The following is a 19,262-nucleotide window of genomic DNA, read 5'->3' as shown; positions in this document are numbered from 1 at the left end:
GTGTTTGAACTGCAGATGGGTAAATATTCCTCAGCTCTGAGGCCTGACCTCAAAACTATGGTTTAATCACTGACTGTAGCTTTAGTAGATTCTGTCACAGTGATCTCTCTGGTCTATGTCACAGAAGCAGCTCTGGTGTTTCTTTAGTACCTGTCCTTCAGGGTACCTTTGTCATTGCTCTTCTGTTTGTCAGGTTTTTTTCTTTTCTCCTGTGCTTGGGTTCAGTTTAACTTGCACCTAATTTTCACACTGCAAGAATAAGAAAGAAATACTCTTCATACATTGGTTAACTTTTTTGACATACAATTTGCTAAAGAAATTATATCAAGGGAAATTGGTCTTTAGATTCTAAAGACACAGAAAGAAACTCTGTGCCCCATTCCTAATGTTCAGCAAAATTTTGTCTAACACAGGAGTAGAAACTGCATAACTTCATGCATTCATGTTTTTCAGGTGCTCTCAGAAATTTAATCTGCCTGTAAAATAGATGATGACTCTGGCTCTAGTTATAAGTGGTGGGAGGCTTTACCTTTAGCAGGTGAGCCATGACAACATAACATTCCATTTTAATGTGTTATGCAAACTCTTTTTTGCTGTTTTCTTATGATGTATAGTTTGTGCAGAATTTATGAAAGAAGCAATTAAGTAGGGGGTTCCTGTAAATCAGGTTTATATTTAAAATGATGCAGATTTATTGGAGTAGTACTGTAATTGAGAACTCCCCCCTCCAAGACCTTAATTTATAGAGAGATGTTCTCTTACTCTTTAATAGTTCTTTCTCATTTCTTTCTGCTAGTACACAGCTTTTCTTGTTAGAAACTAGCATGATCTAAACACTGAGTTCACCTGACTCTTGCAACCAGAGACAATGTTGCAGGATGACACTTCTTTACCCCTCTTAATATTGATTCTTTAATATGCTTAGGTTAAAGAGAACTGATTATAGGAAGCTGTGGGTGCTCATTGGTGAGATATTTTAGTAGTGATACAGCTTCAGGGTCTGGTAAGCTAACAACCTTATGGGAGATAAGACATAAGAATATATTGAATGCAAAAATGCAATCCTGATTAAAGCTTTCTGGAGGCAAAGCATTGAGACTATGTGTGGGGAAGTTGTTTTACTTTTAAAATACTTCCTCAGCCCACCCAGTACAGTTTGTGTTCTCCTGTATTGGAAGACTGCTCTCTGTAAATTGTGGGTTGTACTATGCCAGCTCATGATGAACTATCAACTGTATGATGTAGAAACTTGTTGCTATTCAGGAAATAGTGCTCAACTGCTTCAATAGAAATCATTGTTTGAAGAACACAATATATTTCTTAATTTGTTCTAAAATGTGTAGTTATAATTTGTAGCTCTAGTCTTCAGTGCAGTTGGAAGATTTGCATTATGAAGTAAAATATTCCAGTTAAAATAAGATTTGCTCATAAATGATTCATTATTAAATCACATTCCAACTTTCACCTACCACAAGGAGTTTATCAGAGTGCTTTAATGGCATCACAAACAGCTGGCTGGCTATTAGCCCTTTAAAGCTGAGAAGCTACTGACCACTTTACTATGTTAGATTTGTTCTTTACAGGGAGTTATTCTACAAGCTGGATGGTGTTGGAAGGCATTTTGGGTTTAGTTTATGAATATTTTATTTCTGTGGTAAAGAAAGCATAAATGAGGTTTGCCTACGAGGAAAAGTTTAATTACCACATAGCTAGATGAAGTGGCTGTTAGATGGCCAAAGGACACTTCAGAATTAATGTGCCATTTGTTCTTGCTGTAAACAAAATTCAAATCTGCTTGTCCTTCCAAAGCTAAAGAATTTCACCTGGGAGTTCAGCATAGAATGGGATGATAACTCTGAAGCCATCAGGTGTGAATTCCCCCAGAACTATGCTTTGTCCCTTCCTTAGTCTGGAGCACGTGCTGCATAGTCATGTGTACAGTCAGTGGGTGGGTTGGTTGGGTGGTTGGGTTTTTGGTTGGGGTTTTTTACATTTTTTTTGGTCTGTGTTCAAAGAATGTCAGCAGCAGTTTTGAGGTGTGTGAAGCATGTGCTCTACTATCTTGTGATAAAGCAACACTAACTGTGCCACTGAAATGAAGAGGTAATTGTCCTAAAAAGGAGTCAGTACTTCATGTAGGAGTTGTTCCTTGTCCAGATTAAAGGCTGGAGCACATAATCTAAAGGTTGGTTCTTACATGGTTAAATACAGCAAAAATGTAGAGTATTTCACGAGGACTTCAGCTCTTGCTTGGCTATCAGCTCAGTGTTCTTTCTCTTTGTTAATAATTTCTGTTTTCATCAAAGAATTTCCAGAAAATTGGTGGGTATGTGTGCCACCAAGGCAGTCAGCAGAGCCCTGAGATTGCAGCTGTACTGCTTGTAATTTTGTGTTTAAAAATGGAGTTTACCTCAGTGCAGTTTGCAGGTAACTTGTATTGGTCTGCAATTCAGAATATACTACAAGTAAGAGATGTAGTTTATAAATTCCTCAGATCATATCTGTGCATGTGTATTGTTGGTGCCCTGGGCCCAGGCAGAGTCCCTAAATAAGTTGCTGAGGGTGTGCAGGGATGTGGAGTACCACCTGCAGGGATCTCAGTTAAACAGGAGATTCCAAACAGACTGAACAACACAGGATGTTATACATTTGAAACAGTTCATAGATAGTGTAGATTTTCAAGTGCTAGAGAACTACAGACATCCTGAGATTACTCTTCAATGCAACCCTGAACTGAAAGTTTTTAAAAACAACAGGAGTGCTGCATATGACCAACACTTAACTTTACTTCCTTGATGAAATTTTTGGTACCAGAAAGAATTAATTCCTGCTTCTTTCTATCCCTATCTACTGATGCTGTGCTTCATTCCATTCTAGTATGTTGTTTTTTTTCATGCTCAGACAACTTGTGAGGCTTTTTTTTTGTCTTTTTGCATGCTAAATTCAGTCATTTACTCTTTATTATATTCTTGAGGGGAACATGATCTCAGTTCTGTAACACTGTTTATATAAGCATGCCATCAAAACTACATACCTGCATGCCAAGGGTTTGGCTTTTAATTATGTGCTGAGTATAAATAGCATGAATACAGTAAACAATTTGAGATAGATTATGAGACACTATCTTTTTAATCATGATCCTTGCCAGATGTAATCCTTAGATGAGATTCACACTTCCGTGACTTCACCACTGATACGATAATAAGGCGAATTACACTCAAAGGGCCTCCCAATGTCACTTAAATCAGTCACTTGTTTTTAGCATAAGCTCTGTGGAAACAGAAGCAGAAGGACTCTTACATAAGACTCATTGCTAAACATGGTATTTAGTTATACATGAGACACACTCAGGGAAAATCTCAGGTGACAAAGGAAGATGCTTCAGAGCATTAATCCCAATATAGTACCTTGCCATATACTGATAAATATATCCAAGCTTAAGTAATTAAATCTTTTTTTGAAGACACACTATGATAAGGAGTAAGTGTCCTGAGCAGATTAAATTTCTTTTTCCTCTCACATTCTGCAGTTCAGCAGCAGTCTGAAGCCAGTCTCTCCTTTCCCTCTTCTGTTGTTTTTTTTGTTGTTGTTTTAAGGCTTCTGGGGTTTGCTTGAACACACAGAGTGGCCTGGGTATAAAAAAATAGATACTATTTTCTCTAGCCTCTTAAATGCAAATTTATCACCTCCCATTATTTGTGTACCACATTATCTTCATTATTTAATCTTGTTATCTTGTTTTCCTTTCAGTATATCCAGCTTGTTCAGATTGACAGTCTAAATATACCTTTATTTAAAACAATAGTGTCCTGCGCCTTATATCCAAAATCTTTAGCTCAAAGAAATTATCACTGAAACTGTTGAATGTCTCTGCCTTATCAGTGGATATAATTGCATCAATATTTGCATCTAAAAGATTACTGAGAGTAGTTTAATACCCAAGAACTTCTATTTCATTCCACCTAATTCATTTTGGTTTACTCTTAAATAAGTCAGAAGATAGAGCCCAGATCAGTGTCAGTGCAGCTCTGATGTATGGTGTCTGTCTGTGTTCATGCATTTATTACAGGACAGACTTTCAGTTGAGCCAAGCAGTTGTGTATTGTTGTGTTAACTGTGTGAGAAGGAGAGGGAGCAATGGAGCTGTGGGGTTTTTTCTTCCCTACTTCTCTGTAGTGGCAGCCTCTCTTCTGCCTGAAAAAGTAGTTTCTTCTATTTTTAAGAGGTGCTTAAATGTGAAACTTTGCACCTGATCACACTTGCATATTTGTTTGACTTGGTGTTCCTTGCTTCTGCAGCCTGCATGAAGCAGGTGAATGAATATTGAAAGACAGCAGTCCTGTACTGTTAAAAGAAATCTGATTTTTAACATAGTCACTCACATCTCCATGGTGAAACAATCAAGAGTTAAAATGATATTTGTATTTTAAAGATTTGTGAAATGATTGTTGGAATCACTGGTGTTTAAGTATTTGTAAATGTGTTATTTTCTCAGTCTTTAAAAATAAATGGGAAATGACAATGTTTTAGGAACAACTTCCACTTAAGCTTTAAGGAAGAGCGGTAAATGGAGGACTGTTTCCCTTTTCCTTGGTGTAACACATCCTCCCAGTTTCACCTGTTTAAGTTATTTCTTTTCAAGGTGGGTACCAGCTAAAGTGGACTACAGTCTAAACTGGGAGAGGGGGTAAGGACAGAGGGGTAGTGTTACAAAATATAAGAGGCTTTTTAAGGTGCAGAACCTGATTCAAAAAGGTTTTCAGGCTCTTATAATTTCTGCAGATGCGTAAATGTTATGTAGCAAGAGCAAGGAACACACCACTTTATATTTCCACCTGTTTGATTGCATTAGCTCTAGACAAATTAAAATAGAAAAAAACAGCTTTAATTTGCACATTCAAGTTCACAATTCTTCCGGACCTGGAATGTATGATGGTAATTAATATGTTGCAAATGGCCATACCTAATACAATGAATTAAATTCCTCTTCCACCTGTGTTGGGTGTTTTTATGTCAAAATTTTAATTCCAGATTGTTGTTTCTGTAGCTTTCCAAAAACAAGACCAGCTTCTCGAGAGTGTGGAGTGTTCCTCACTGGAGGTAGCCAAAAGCAGGCTGGACATGGTGCTGGGCAGCCAGCTCTGCCTGGTCCTGCTTGAGCCAGGGAAGTTGGACCATATGAGCTCCAGAGGTCCCTTCCCAACTCAGGCATTTTGTGGTTCTGTCATTTACCCTGAGTGAGTTAGATGGAGCCAGAGCATAGAACTAGCAGCTGCAGAACATGGCTACACAGCTGTTTACTACAGCTGTTTAGTATGGGTGTATCATTCCTGTGCATGGGGCAGAAGTTGTGTTCAGTGTCCTAAAGAAGAAAGTAAAAGGCAGTGCTGCAGCAGATCCCCAACACAACTGAGTGCTCTGACACCATGAGGAGTTTCTCTTACTGAGAAGTTGGATAAAATATCACAGATGAAACCACTGATTTTCTTAAAGATGTAATTGTGTGATTAGAGCTGTTACAGGTAAGAGATCAAAAATGGACCTTATTGAGGATTTCCATGAGATTGTTTTTCTTCAGGTTTAATAGTATGGAACCTAGATCATCAACAGAGAACTCAATCCAAGCTAGAAACAATGTACTGGTGTGTTTAGAAGCAGGACTATAGAGAGGACCTATCTTAAAAACAAGACCACAACAGTTCTGCTACATCTAATGGTATTTATGGTATTTTCAAATACCTTTTTTTTTCCCTTCTGCCCTTAAATAAGATCTTGTGTCTGCAAATAATTTGCCAATCTATACTCAGACAACAGATTTCATCCAAAATAATAGCTAGTACAAATAATTTCTCAGTTTGAAGTGAGTATATTACTAATGTGGGATAGAGAAATAAGGTGTGTAATTGAATTAATATGGGCATTGTGTCAATAATGCTGCCATTGTGATTAATGAAGATTAATTTCCTTCAGAATTAATGTTCTATGCAACAGCCTTCTCTTTTGTCAAAGATGAAAAATATCAATGAATTCAGATTTCATAGAGTAATATACAGTCTAAGTACTTAAAAGTGTAAATTACTATTTTTCATTTGTATTTTCCTGCTATGGTTAGGTTCTAGCTTTAAATGCCCTGCACAGCCTGATGTGGTTCTAGGTATGCAAGAGGGAATCGAGCTGCTACTCAAATGATGCCATTGCAATGGAGGGAAAGGGCTGATGAAAGGGGAGGGATATTGGCTTCATCTCCTCCTGGTTGTGAACACAAATGTATGCTCCTTGTCAGAAAACTCTGCTTGCTTTTGGGAAGGCAGCCAGCAGTGAGTTTCTTTAGCAAAATGAGCTATTCTATCAATATGGAGTGATTTCAAAGTGTATTTACAGTTAGGCTGAGGTGCTGAAGAAGGAGTGAGGAGGCTGATTTATGTTCTGTGTGTAACACAAATTACAGAAAATGGAATTCAGTTGTTTGCACCAGGGTATTGCTGTTCTATGGAGGTATTTGAGCAAATTTTCCTATGAAATACATTTGTGTCAAGTAAAAAGTGGCAAGTTTTTATAAAGAAAAATAAACATTTTCACTATTAATTTTAATTTATCATTGTAGTTTCTCATATAATTATATAAGATGCCTTCTGTGAGTGCCTTATAAAGTTTTTGAGTCGATAGTATTAACCATTAATTAAGAAAACCCAAAGGATTGTTAGATTAAGTAGAAAATATTAAACATTTATTGTATCTATTTATAATCACTTTTATAAACATTTTGAGATTTTTTTTGAACAGGCTGTCACTCTACCCAATTTTCTATTTAAGGGATGCTTTCTAATTTACCTTTTATCATTAATAATAAGTGAAAAAGGAAGGTTATGTCTGATAAGGTGACCCACTTCCTATTCTTGCAACAGTGCAAAAAATTCTATAGAATTTCACAACAAAAATCAGTCAATGTATTGCTGAGTTTGACCTGCCGCATTAAAGAAATCATAAACATGTTAAGAAGCTTAAAGATTTAGAACCTATATCTTGAAATCCTTGATTCTCAATGTAAGATTTCTTAATCAAATATAAAATTGCTATCTGCAGTTAATTAGATTTAGATTGTCTCTGCTGAAGAGCCAGGAAAGAAAAACAACTTGGGTATCAATTTAAATATCCTGGGTTTGCAAAAGATGAAAAAGCAGTGTCTGTTCTGCCTGCTAGTTTCAGGAAGTGAATGTAATTATCCTTATGTGTATCCTTAAATATCTTAATGTTCTGCTTTAAGAATATTATTAAATCCATTGATCCTCTTAGTGAATAAATAATCTGGATAATCATTTTAAATTTAATCTTTCATGTCATAAAGAGATATCTAGGCTTTCCAGGTAATATCAGTATACAAGTTTTTCTTTGATAAACTGAAAAGAGAGATTGATGTTGATCTTGTATAACCAAAGGATTATTTGGAAGGAAAAAAAATCACCTTGGAAAGTATGTAAGTCTTACTGTTGGGTATTTGTAGGGATTATTTTCCCTTACCTTTCACCTATCATTCAGAAAAGCCTTTGCAACTTAAAATAAAAACAGTCAACAAATCTAAACCCATGCTCTGCTATATGCTACCACATGCAGTTTTAGTTATGGAGCTGAAATGAAGAACTAATTTTCTTTTCCTAAATGCTACCTTTTTTTGAATTATCTTTTAAAGATGCAAGTAGGATTTTTTTATTTTTTTTTTAATATTGAAATTCAATGGATGAAATTACTTTCATCTAAAATACTAATTTTGTTTGTATTTTTAGCTGAAAGAACTACCTGAAATTTGTTTCCTGTATCTTCTAGTCTATAGACTGTCCAATTTGAATAAATTCATTAATTAGAGATAATAATAAGAGATGACATATTATTCATAGCAGTTTCTGTTGCAGTTCTATGACACCAGAAATTATAAATGTTTGAAAATTGCTGGGGGAAAAAAATCTAACAAGGATTAGAATATGATAAATTCTCTTGTCTTAGTTAATATAGTATATATTAGGTACACATACATGGATTAAATTGCTTTGTATGAATTCATGTCTCTGTGGTATTGGGAAACCTAGGTTTATTTTGAGTTAACATGATTTTCTGAGGATTTTCTATAGGGATTCAGTGATGAAGGAACTATTTTATTTGTAGGACGTTAGAATATAATGTCCAACTTCTGCTGGGAAAGGCCTAAGGTAGGAAAAAAATAACTCAGTGTGGTGATAAAAGTATTTGGAACATTGTAAGTGACTAAAATTTATGCTGATAAATGCCTGGAAATTATACGTACTAGAGCAGATTCAGTCTGTGAGTCCAGTTTTCATGTGTTGCTGTCAAGTGTGAAGGAGCTGCATCAGCATGGAGACAAAGAGAGGTTAAGAAATAAGTGTTTCCTCTCTGCAGAGGTCCTGGAGCACAGGGGTGCTTGGAGTACTTGTAGGCTGCTTCAAGACAAGGCATAGGAGCAGAGCCATTGGCACTGGGAAAGGCTCACTGAATTCAGTGGGGTGGGAATTCAGTACACTCTTACTGAGTTATATTTTAGAAATATTGGTTAGGAAGATCACCAATTAAAATTGTAATAACTGTAAAAAGTTATAAAACCAGCTGTGAAAGCTCCTTTGTTTTTGTGTCTGTCCTTGAAGCGTGAGTGTGGATGGAGAATCTTCTCTCCTGCGCTTCAGGACTTCAGTCCTGCAATTGAATCTGGGCTGGATTGTTTTCTTTCAATAAAAGGTGCTGCTTGAAAAAAAAGCTTTAATTTTAGGATTCTCTTCTCATGCTGATATCAGAGTATCTCTCCCTCAGAAGATCAAAATTCACAATGACTCACTGATGGCCTCCTTGAGGCTTGGTGTCTATTTGTTTTGTGCAAACTCACTTTTGATTTTATACTTTGCAAGCTGGGTTTGTCTTTTTTAAAGTATGTCTTTTTTATTAAAAAGATAAAAAGCTCAGATGAGATAACAGTTATTTCATATGTAATTAGAGGATGGATGAAATGCCTGTGCTTTTATCTTGACAAAATTTGGCAGATAAATTTTGGTTTTTCAATTCTGCAGATGCAATAAAATCCAGAGCTCATTTAAGAGTTCATGCTACCTTATGCAGAAAATATCTTTCGTTCTTTCTCTGATGAGCTAACTGGAAATGGATTTTGTTGTGTGAACCTTAGCATAAAAGGTTGCTTTATTTTTAATCCAAAGCCACAAAACATATAGTTCTTGTGAAAAATATTATCCTAATTAAAAAAAAAAAATTAATTAGATTGTAAGTATACTAGAGAAGAATACCATGAAAATGTTTGGAAGTCTTGAAGAGAATATTCATGCTTTCAGAATGGGAGGAGGGAGGGAGAACAGAAAGAATGAAGAAGTGAAACTGAAGTTACCACAAAAAAGGCAAAAGTCCTTTCTGTACTAATTGTGTTTCAGTGTTGAGGAGATGGAATTTTGTGACTCTCTGTTGACTTCCACTATTAGGTGAAAGGGAGCCAGGGATTTTTTTTAATAGAGACTCTCCTGTAAAGAAAGAGGAAAACAATAGCTAGCTGTCACAACAAGCTGATATATACCTTTGATCAGCCAAATGAATGTTGCAGGCATTTCTTATAGAAAGGAGATTGCTTATCGATCTATATCAAAATATGCATGCTAATCCCAGGCAGCAGAGAGTATTTTCAAGTGGAGTTAATAATCTGATTGCTGTCCTGTCTGGTGCAATTCACTGAACTCGAAGCTCTAATCAGTCTGGGGTCTTGCAGTCAAATGTATTTTGCTGCTTAAATTTGGATTTGTGACATTGATTGAAGAGTCCTTGTAAAGGTGTTGACAAATCAAATTGTTTGTTCCAGTAGTGTTTTGCTAGAGATCAAGTCCAAAGTAATAAGCAGTGAATTTGTTCATTACTAGTAGGGTGAAAGGAATGATAAAATTCACCTGCATCATTATTGCAGACACAGTATCAATAAAAGATATGTTTTGAGTGAAGAAAATGTACTAGTATTTGTGGCTGAATGTGACCAGTGATGAAAATTGAAATACAACATTGTAATTCCAGAGATACTTAATAATGGCTTGGAGAAAAATAATATATTTTTAAAACCCCATCTTTAGAAATCAGGGAGAAGAAATTAAAAAAAGATCTGACATGAACCTCTTTGGATAAACATATTGCCAAAATATCTGGCAAATAGTTATGCCCTGATGTAAAAAAAAAAAAAACCACCATGTTTTAGATTATTTTAATTAAATTGCTTCATTACCTCTCCAGTATGCCATCACTGACTTGAAATGGTCAGTCACAAAAATAGACTGAATCAAGAAAAGAGTATTCTTGTGAGCTCTCATAGTTTCTGAGTAATCATAGGATTAAGGAACTTGGAAGTGACCGCCAGGGTCTCTATTCTAATTTCCTGCTTGAAGGAATTGGCTCCAGGATGAGGCCAGTTTAGCCCAGGCTTTGTCCTGTAAGCCCTAAACTTCCAGGGATGGAGACTGCTCAGCTCCTCATGGAACAGTGTTTTCCTTATACTCAGTCAGAACTGCGGCTGTTCCACGTTCTCTGTCTCGTGTTCTTGCACCACGTCTGCTGGCAGACGTTTAGAATCCAGCAATCTCCAGTGTCCGACCTGGTGTAAACTCCTGTTGGTGTCAGGTGGATTATTTGCAGTTTGGAAGCAGCCTCTGTAACCAGAAGTGTAGCAAAGGGCTGGCAACAGGTGCAGGGTTTTTTAGGAGGAGGACAGATGTGTATAACCAGAACCCCCAGGTGAGGGAGAGCTGGGGAAGCTCCTTTGCCAGGGTTATTGGAGAATGCTGGCATCTGGCTCGTTTGGCCCCTTGCTGGGCCAGGAGGATCTGCCATCCCAATCCCAGAGGCTATCCAAATTCTCAGATTTCTCTTTTTTCCTCTGGAAAAACTGTGTCCTTGGACTGAAGTTAGTTTTTATTTTTTTTCTGCTCCAAAACAAAAGATAGTGACGGGAAATGTCATTCTAAATACAAAATACTGGAGGTAGTCATGGATTCTTTTTCTTACATTTTCAAATCCTTCCTGAAATAGGGTTTTGAGTCCTCTTTATATTTGGGGTTTCTCCTACTGTGTATTGATTTAACAACTAACCAAATGTTATTAAGCATTTTTCCTTTTGGAATATGATTATGCTCTCAGTTTGATAGACTGACCTTTCTCTTTTTTCCTCTTGACATGCATGTAATCCATCACATCAAACATATTTCTTCTGATGTTTTGCTTTTATTTTTGTCCCCCATTACATTTTAGTGTCAGAAGAGTCCCCTTCTGTTTCAGGGAAAGGCAGTGAAATGCTTAAGACCGCAGTCTGAAAGCATTTTTTTCCCCCTTATAGTGGTAACTCATTTCGTTTGTAGTGAAAAAGTTACTCTTTTCTTACAAGAAGGTCTCTGGGATTCAGTGACATGGATAATTTTGCTTTCTTTTTGTATCCTCAAGTAGTCTTTTACTCTCCCACCCACATACCCCTTGGGTTTTTTTGTGGGAGTTCTGTGTCTGAGAACCATGCCACATCCCACACAATCCTTTATGAAAAAGAAAAAATGTAAACTACACAACCCTTCCAGAACATGTTTCGAAACCACAGCAGCCATCTGGTTTTCCAGAAGGCCTGCTGTTCTTTTCATGTTTAGAGGAATAGTTTGATAACAAACTTGTCTAATAAATATAGAGCTGAAAGACAACAAATAAGTGTTTGCCATCTCCTGACATTTTTGATGTTTTCCTAATTTATAACATTAAAGACTGTTAAAACAGATGGGGTTTAATATATTCTCCTGTACAAACACATGGCTGAGGTTGTGTACAATATCAGCGTGTTGGATTATGCATACACTATCAGTTTTCACTTCATCCATTTATTCTACAGGAACAATGTTTAACTCCTCACAAGCATTTTTTGGTAATCTGTTAACCCTCATAAACATAATGTAGTATGCATTGTAGTAAACAAAAGTGTAGAACAGCATAATCAGTAATCATCTGTGTAAACACTTTATGGTTGAATGAATGCAAGAAGATAACCTTGGTCAAATTGCAAAACATTTATTTGCCATATTTTGTATTACCTGAATTGTAGGAACTTCTTAAACCCAACATTCATCCAATAAAATGCTTAGCTGAAATTTGTTTTGAAATAAACGATGATATATCAGTAGGGAAACCCATATCCCTGAGGAGCAGGAATATGTTAAAAGAGGTGTCTAGTTGGCAAAACCAATTTAGTGCAGACTCCATGTATACCTTTGCACCTTACCATTATTTTCCACTTTGACTCATTGAATTCATAGTTTTCCTAACAGCTCACAGGGTGTTAAAATTTACTGTTCTGAAGCAGCTCTCACACATAAAGGGAGAAAAAAATAGATGTTATGAAAGATTCAAACAAATAATCTATTTAGTTATTAATATAACAGCATTCACCTGTATTTTTATGGAAAGTTCCACCCATATAATACTATAACTCATAATCTTGGAGTGCTAATAAGATACTTAATGATTCTAAGCAAACTTTGAAGTCAGCAGTGGAACATCAAATAAGGTGTCTATGCCACCCTACTGCAATTCATGTTAAAACATGAATTCCTGATATGAAAATATCAGTGTGTAAATACATACCATAACTTACTTTATTTTCGCTTGGGAAAAAAAAAAAATCAAGTCACTAAACCTTGACTTTATGCCATTGTTTAGTTTTACCATGGTGGCAAATTTTAAATGACTAGCACTTTCCAGAAGGTGATCTGTTGAATTCTGTACATATAAGAGAAATTTTTCTACTTGGGGTTGAGGGAGAAAACACTGGTTCTGATCCAGCAAGACACTGAAACCTCCTGCTAAACTGTTTCCATGCTTAGTCTTAATGGAGCACTGAAGAAATTTGGGATGAGAGCAGTCAGCATCTATTGAAGTCATCAGATCTGTATAGTCTAAAATACCAATTTAGTCTGTTTCTTCAGAGTGATGTGTTCGGGATCAACTTTGCAAAAACTGGGACTTTATATAAAATGGCTGTTTTCAGCCTGATTTATTTTATTTAAAAATGAGGTTTTCAAACAATTTGCTATCTTAATTTTAGCAGTTTGACTCTTTTGTGTGCTAACAAAAAGAAATATGCAAATGAGCTACCATTTTGCTTTCTAGAAAAATATATTTCCGTGCAAACATTTGACTTTATAACGTACTTCAGAGTTCTCTCTTGTAATTATAGGTTAAATCTGCATTTCTCTTTGACATAACTGTTGAATTGTATGAGGTTGTTTATACTTGAATTTTCGTGTATTTTATCTTTCTGTCCACCTAGATGTGCGCTTACTGTGCATTAGACTTGTGAAGTTTGGTTTCATTTACAGCAGGAAAATTTCATCAATATATATAAATGTCTCCCTTCTTACAGTGCCCGGAAAAATCTGTATCTACAAATATTATTTTGTTATTTAAACTATGATTAAAGAATAGTAAGTAGGAATTTTGTCTGTATAGTCCAAAGAATCAGAGTTCATAGAAGTTCTGTTACTCCTGCTCTCAAGTTGGTTTGAATGCATCAAAATGCTTTTCTGAAGGAGTTTACTCAGAGTTGTATTTGTAACTTTGTTTTCTGATCTATTTTATTTAAAGCTTCTTAATCCTTAAATCTGGATTTAAGAAAGATCTTTTTTAAGTTTTACTAAATTTAACTATAAAGCAATCCCAAAGGATTGCATTCCATGGGTATGTAGATGGCTTTTTTGGGACCAAAATTGCTTTGAGGTTGCTTTTTCAGTCACACGGTTGGCATCTTTTGTAGTTTGCCATGCTAGTCATGTTTGACTATCTGGGATCAGCACTGACACAATCCCTGCCATTGAATTTCCTGCTCTGGGCGGCTGAACAGGGACTTTCCATCCAACACATTCAAGTATCTTGTTCAGTTGTGGCTATAGCATAATGGAAAGAGCCCAAATCTGTGAAGTGAAAGGTGCATGATTTTTGAAAGTAAACTTTGTCATAACAACTTATTCAGGATGTAGTTTATACTGGAATTTAATTTCGCTTGTGACATTGGTGCCCAGCTCCATTTTTAAGTTATGCTTATGTCTGTTTTAAGATTCATCACTTCTAAGAACTTGTCCCTCAGCCTGTAGCCAAACAAAATTCCAGCCAGTGTCAGAAAGAAGATTCTTAGGGCTGCAGATTTTGTGATTTTAAATAACTTTGTTTTTTTATCTTCTGTTATATTCTTAAAAGAAAAACACAGCAAACAAAAAAAAATATAAAAGCAGTCAAACCCAATAAATATGCATATATTTAAACCATACATTGGGATTAAAATATGTCAAGCTCTGAAAGTTTAAATTTTACACTTTCTTCTAACCTTAAAAGTAACATTAACCTTTAAATGTTAAGTGATTGGATACCTATTTGAATGCATGTATGGGAAGCTGAATTTATATTAAATTCCAGATTCTGGATGCTTAGGAACAAGTAATGCTTTCTTTGTATTTCATTGTGATAGGAAAGGTTTTAATTTTCTTATGTGGCTTTTTTTCTCTTGTGTTTTGAATATTGTCAGCTGTGTAGCCCAGTGGATGATTAAAGTTATGCTGTGGTAGGAGTTTTGCTAGGTCTGTGTTTTACCACACTTATACTGGGTGTAACTGTACCTTTTTGTGTGCAGGAAGGTCTGCTTTGTGTACTCTTAACACCTTTTATTTTCTTTGTCTTTGGGAAAGTATGCAATTATCAATCCATACATAGCAGAAAGAATATATTAAATCCTAAACAGTTTAGTTTTGATTTTAAAATATTCTGGAAGCTTTTATAGTTTGCCTTGAAAGAAAGTATGAATATTTTTCTCAAACCTTACTCTTTACTTTCAGCTGAGTCCAAAAATGTAACTGTTCTTAATTGTTGCATGCAGAACAACAAATCCATAAGCTATAAGCTGACTCAACTGGGGTTCACATTATAGACCACCAGCAAATGTAATTGTATGCTGTACACTTGATGAAAAGTACAATATATATCCTCTCAGTAAGGGTTCTTTATTATAAAAGGGCTAGGTATTGCTTGGGTATTAACTATACTGTACTAAAACCCATAAACACCTTTTTACACATAGAGTGCACACTTCAATGCAACAATCAAATGCTTTTCTATAAATAACAAACTTATGGAAAAAGAGGCCTTTGATTGCTTTCCAAGAATGCATTGAAATCTTAGAGGGACTTTATTTGATTCCAGGAGCTGAGTGCTGGTTCGTGCATATCAATATTAAATCTCTCATAATTGTTAAAAAAATATGCCTTTATTTTAATATTAGACTCTTCATAGCTTACAAGCTGAGTTTATCATACTATGAAAAATTTAAGTCTTTTAGGTAGTGCTCTACATATTTTATCATTGTTAATGCACAACCAGTGGATTTTTTCTGTAAAAGTAATATATCTATTAAACACACGGCTAAAAGTAATGTCAGACATGGGGGTGAGGGTTGAAGGGGAACTTTTCTCTGGTGATTACTTGAAGTCACTTCTGTGCTGAGCTCTGGGTGAAGTGTCAGACTTCCTTCCTAGAAAGAATTACTGTGAAAAAAAGCCCATTTTGTTTTATGCCTGGAACAGGTGACGCCTAAATGCTAAGTGCGCATTTGGTTGAATGTTAGATGGGAGCTGCCCGTGACATCAATCACTTAATTTCATTGTCAGGCTGAGAAAGCAGCAGTTGTTTTGTCTAAAGGTGGGACTGAGTTATGTGTGGCCTGACTGCACGGCAGATGGAACGTGGCTGTCTCTGTGTGTGAATAGTGTCATGCAGCTATTAACATACCTGCTACAGATGGCAGTTTGTAACCCAGTGCATAAAGCTGAGAGCTGCAGCACAGGGATGCAAGCCATGAAAAGCAGTTTGCCTGCTTTGCACTACCCTGTATGTGCTCTTGGGGTTTATATGAATGAATGAATAAAAAAAGGTAGCTAGCAGTGATGTGATTCTTTATAGGAATTCCGACTCATACCCAAATTCTAAAGCTAAACCAAAATAGCGTAATTATTTCTTCAGAGGAGATGTAGGAATATTTTTCATAGTAAAATATAAAGTATTTATTTATCCTTGAGAATTCACATTTTTGAAAGAGCATCTGTTTTTCATCGAAGATGCATTTTTCCCAAACTGTCCATCTGGGAAGCTTGAGTCACAAGAAAGTTAGCAACTTGCACAGAATGACAGCTTGCCTTAAATTAAGAGTCTTGATTTCATAGTCTAGTGGTTTGCTCTTGTTAGTCCATCACATTTCTTGCTTCAGCATTTGTAAACCATGCAATTGAGAGATAAATTCTATTTTTTGTCTCATATCCTTATTAATGGGTACCACTGGCTGGAATAACTAGTTTGACTGGCTGAATTCTGTTTATGGAAGCCCATTGGATTCCATGTACTTTTGACTGATTACAGGAAAACCTTCATGATTTTTCAACAGCTTCATTTGGTGGATGAAAGAAACATCATTTTTTTTTTTTTTATCCTCAGGGAGTGCTTTGGATGATGTGGGATTTCTGCTTTCGCAGGATTTCTTGTGTCCCTGTTTAGTGGGTCAATAGTGAGACAGACTTTTGGGCTTATCTAGCTGTATAACTACTTGTGAATGTGCAGGTTTCCAAATGGCTTGGAGGTAACAATTAGCTTCTTATAAACACCTATAGGCAAACATTTTAAGACCTAATTGCCCAAGGATACAGATTCTATTGTCAGAAACAGAATCAAATGGTTTTTATAATGACAATGATTTCACTCCAAATTCTTTTATTATATGTGCTCTGACTTCATTTGCAAAGAGCTGACTGTGGTATTTATTTCAGTACACTAATCCATTCCTGTGAGAATTGGGTATTTAAGGTTTTTGTAGCTTCAGCAGTTTTGCTAGGTAACTAAAACTTGTAGAGGTGTTTTAATAGATGCCTCATTGGCAGAGAATTACAGTGGATTATGGTATGACTTGGGTCAAATAATTTTCTGTCTATCTCTTTCTTCACTATCTTCCATAGTGAGATTCTAGACTCATTTCAACATATTGAACTCATTCAAACTCAGCTCTTGACTGGAACTTGTAATTGTTTATTATAGGAACTCATATAGAGTCAAAAATCTGTTCACACGTCTGTGGACTTCTGTGCAAAAACTTTCTTCCAAAGTCTCTGCTAATTAAGGAGAGAGAACCTGAATGTTCCTTTAACACCTGAAATAATTTGAAAGCTGTGGATGTGCTGTATGAACTATTCATAAAGAGGCAGCTGAGAAAAGCAAGTTTATTGTATTAGAGGTTTGCATTTGTTACCCTGAAGGACAATAAAAGAAATGTGAAAATCCAAAAGAAAATTGGAAATTCTTGGTTGATAAGGAGATGTCCAAAATAAGCCTTCATAATCCAGAAGATATATAAGAGAATGGGGTGAAATATAAATATATTTATATTATCAAAAGTCTCAGTCTTTAAAATTAAAATAGTGGTTTTAGCAAGCATAAGTATATTTACTCCTGTTTTGTTGGGTTTTTATAAATAAGAGTAATCATGAATACAGATGATAGAGATTACAAAATTCTGTGTATCTGAATTTAGCTTTTATATTTGCTTCTAATGATGGCAAAAATTTTTGCTCCTCATGAGCTACCATAAACATAACTTGATGTAGTCAAGACAAGGAGCATCTTTTTGATTTTTTCAGTCTTATGCTACTGTAAATATTTAATCAAGTTTTAAACATTAAAGAAGCACTTCGGCCTTCCTCGTACAGTTTTCCCGGTAGAGTTGTAGATCTTATTAAAATCATTTGTTATGTTGGTTGGGTGCTTTTAAATGAATCAAACTTAATACCCTGGTTGTTCACCTCTGCAGGAAGGAGTTCAAAGATCTATCTCAGGTCACAAGGTAAATTGGCTGGGTAACCCTAGCACAGCCCCTCGTGGATGGGCAAACTGATCTCTGTGCTCTTTCCCCAGTCCCCCACAAAAGTAGTGTTTTCATCTTTACCCAGTGGGTAAAAGAACTTTGGGTTTGCAAGTTACAAGCATGTTTTGGCATTAAACATAATTCTGCAATTTTATGTTCTGTCTTAAGGGTCCAGGCTTTACACAGGCTGTTTTCTAAGCATAAACACACTTGAAAGTTTTGGAAATTCCTGTAAATAGTTATCCATGCTCTACTCATAACCTTATTTATTCAGATAGAGTTCTGTCTTTATAGTGGACCACAAACCTATTCAGTACTCACACACCAATAACTGTTGTGTTTAACAGAAGTTACTTGCTTTTCCAATGAAGCATCCTTTTAGTTTTTCTGTTCTGCCACTGCTTTCTCAGAGTTGTGATCTCAGATTTTATTAGGGAGTTGTGATGTCAGCTTCGATACAAACTGGATGCCAATAAACTTTTGTTGTTTCTCTTTTTATACTTCATTTTTCTCACAAAAATATCCAGATATTAGTTGAGTACTTGTCTGACTTGCTTCTTACCTGTAGGAAAAAAAGCCAAAACCATGACTTGAAGCTTTTTCTTCTCATGCTATTGATGAACAGTGGAAAGTACAATTCTCCTTGTGAACTGATGGTAGATACAGACGTTAGTGGAGACTCACATCAGCCAGCTGTACTGGGGGACAGGTAAAGGTTTCTGCTCTTGGTCCACTAAAGCAAGCAATGGAACAGCTTCTGAAAATGTTATTTTGAGATAAATATTAAGGATCATCCTGTCATTTTGGTTGTCTTATTCACAGGACCCACTTATGGTCCTGAAACTTTAAATTTTTGTCATCACAAGGGGAACTTCTCTTTGCTTGTTTGCACAGTGTTGTGTGAGTTCTTGCCCATAGATTCTACTGCAATATTTGTTAGAAAGTTTTTATTCATTTAAAGTTCTCCTTGTTCTAAAATGGCTGTAAAACAAGCTACAATAAATGTGATTTTGGATGGATTCTTGACCTCATCACCTGGTCTTGGCCTCAGGGGAAAAATCATCTGGAGAAATTGTAGACATTCATATAAAATGGAACCAATAACAGAAAATTAAATGGTTAGTATATTCTTTTGCAGTTTATTTATAAATTTGTTTGAAGTTCTTAATGTATTTAGTTGATATAAAGACTTTTTTACTTTTCAGCTGTGTAACTCTTGAAAGAATGCAGAAGAAATAATTGGCTTCTATCTTTTCAGTACTGTAAACCACAACAAGGTCTAATAATATTCACAGCTAAT

The 19,262-nt window shown here is 35.7% G+C and overlaps 1 protein-coding gene across 5 annotated transcripts in view; it reads left to right on the top strand.

Moving 5' to 3' along the window:
• LOC111934607 (uncharacterized) overlaps positions 1 to 19,262 on the top strand; it is a 370,779-nt gene that overhangs the window by 241,328 nt on the left and 110,189 nt on the right. The gene's annotated exons all lie outside the window — the stretch shown is intronic.

This window comes from Cyanistes caeruleus, chromosome 12 (assembly GCF_971803275.1).
Source record: "Cyanistes caeruleus chromosome 12, bCyaCae1.hap1.1, whole genome shotgun sequence".
Classification (NCBI taxonomy): domain Eukaryota; kingdom Metazoa; phylum Chordata; class Aves; order Passeriformes; family Paridae; genus Cyanistes; species Cyanistes caeruleus.
Note: the sequence above shows the minus strand (reverse complement) of the source record. Positions and strands in the feature narration are given on the sequence as shown.